The following is a 2,741-nucleotide window of genomic DNA, read 5'->3' on the forward strand; positions in this document are numbered from 1 at the left end:
AGGTAGATACTGTAGAGAGGTAGACAGGTAGACAGACCCATAGGTAGATACTGTAGAGAGGTAGACAGGTAGACAGACCCATAGGTAGATACTGTAGAGAGGTAGACAGGTAGACAGACCCATAGGTAGATACTGTAGAGAGGTAGACAGGTAGACAGACCCACAGGTAGATACTGTAGACAGGTAGACAGACCCACAGGTAGATACTGTAGAGAGGTAGACAGACTCACAGGTAGATACTGTAGAGAGGTAGACAGGTAGACAGACCCACAGGTAGATACTGTAGTGAGGTAGACAGACCCACAGGTAGATACTGTAGAGAGGTAGACAGGTAGATACTGTAGAGAGGTAGACAGGTAGATACTGTCGACAGGTAGACAGACCCACAGGTAGATACTGTAGAGAGGTAGACAGGTAGACAGGTAGACAGACCCACAGGTAGATACTGTAGAGAGGTAGACAGGTAGATACTGTAGAGAGGTAGACAGGTAGATACTGTCGACAGGTAGACAGACCCACAGGTAGATACTGTAGAGAGGTAGACAGGTAGACAGACCCACAGGTAGATACTGTAGAGAGGTAGACAGGTAGACAGACCCATAGGTAGATACTGTAGAGAGGTAGACAGGTTGACAGACCCACAGGTAGATACTGTAGAGAGTTAGACAGACCCACAGGTAGATACTGTAGAGAGGTAGACAGGTAGACAGACCCACAGGTAAATACTGTAGAGAGGTAGACAGGTAGACAGACCCACAGGTACATACTGTAGAGAGGTAGACAGGTAGACAGACCCACAGGTAGATACTGTAGAGAGGTAGACAGGTAGACAGACCCATAAGTAGATACTGTAGACAGGTAGACAGGTAGAGAGACCCACAGGTAGATACTGTAGACAGGTAGACAGACCCATAGGTAGATACTGTAGAGAGGTAGACAGGTAGACAGACCCATAGGTAGATACTGTAGAGAGGTAGAGAGGTAGACAGACCCATAGGTAGATACTGTAGAGAGGTAGACAGGTAGACAGACCCATAGGTAGATACTGTAGAGAGGTAGACAGGTAGACAGACCCATAGGTAGATACTGTAGAGAGGTAGACAGGTAGACAGACCCATAGGTAGATACTGTAGAGAGGTAGACAGGTAGACAGACCCACAGGTAGATACTGTAGAGAGGTAGACAGGTAGACAGACCCACAGGTAGATACTGTAGAGAGGTAGACAGGTAGATACTGTAGAGAGGTAGACAGGTAGATACTGTCGACAGGTAGACAGACCCACAGGTAGATACTGTAGAGAGGTAGACAGGTAGACAGACCCGCAGGTAGATACTGTAGAGAGGTAGACAGGTAGATACTGTCGACAGGTAGACAGACCCACAGGTAGATACTGTAGAGAGGTAGACAGGTAGATACTGTAGAGAGGTAGACAGGTAGATACTGTCGACTGGTAGACAGACCCACAGGTAGATACTGTAGAGAGGTAGACAGGAAGATACTGTAGAGAGGTAGACAGGTAGATACTGTCGACAGGTAGACAGACCCACAGGTAGATACTGTAGAGAGGTAGACAGGTAGATACTGTAGAGAGGTAGACAGGTAGATACTGTCGACAGGTAGACAGGTAGATACTGTCGACAGGTAGACAGACCCACAGGTAGATACTGTAGAGAGTTAGACAGGTAGACAGACCCACAGGTAGATACTGTAGAGAGGTAGACAGGTAGACAGACCCACAGGTAGATACTGTAGAGAGGTAGACAGGTAGACAGACCCACAGGTAGATACTGTAGAGAGGTAGACAGGTAGACAGACCCACAGGTAGATACTGTAGAGAGGTAGACAGGTAGACAGACCCACAGGTAGATACTGTAGAGAGGTAGACAGGTAGATACTGTAGAGAGGTAGACAGGTAGATACTGTCGACAGGTAGACAGACCCACAGGTAGATACTGTAGAGAGGTATCTTCACATCTATCACATGTATCACAAGTATCACATGTGATACTTCACATCTCAAAATTGGGTTACTTAATGTTAGATCCCTCACTTCCAAGGCAGTTATAGTCAATGAACTAATCACTGATCATAATCTTGATGTGATTGGCCTGACTGAAACATGGCTTAACCCTGATGAATTTACTGTGTTAAATGAGGTCTCACCCCCTGGTTACACTAGTGACCATACCCCCGTACTTCCGGCAAAGGCTGGAAGTATTGCTAACATCTACGATAGCAAATTTCAATTTACAAAAAAAAAAACAATTACATTTTCGTCTTTTGAGCTTCTAGTCATGAAATCTATGCAGCCTACTCACTCACTTTTTATAGCTACTGTTTACAGGCCTCCTGGGCCATATGCAGTGTTCCTCACTGAGTTCCCTGAATTCCTATCGGATCTTGTAGTCATAGCAGATAATATTCTAATTTTTGGTGACTTTAACATTCACATGGAAAAGTCCACAGACCCACTCCAAAAGGCTTTCGGAGCCATCATCGACTCAGTGGGTTTTGTCCAACATGTCTCTGGACCTACTCACTGCCACAGTCATACTCTGGACCTAGTTTTGTCCCATGGAATAAATGTTGTGGATCTTAATGTTTTTCCTCATAATCCTGGATTATCGGACCACCATTTTATTGCGTTTACAATTGCAACAAATAATCTGCTCAGACCCCAACCAAGGAGCATTAAAAGTCGTGCTATAAATTCTCAGACAACCCAAAGATTCCTTGATGC

The sequence above is a fragment of the Salmo trutta genome, chromosome 28, assembly GCF_901001165.1.
Source record: "Salmo trutta chromosome 28, fSalTru1.1, whole genome shotgun sequence".
NCBI classification, from domain to species: Eukaryota; Metazoa; Chordata; class Actinopteri; order Salmoniformes; family Salmonidae; genus Salmo; species Salmo trutta.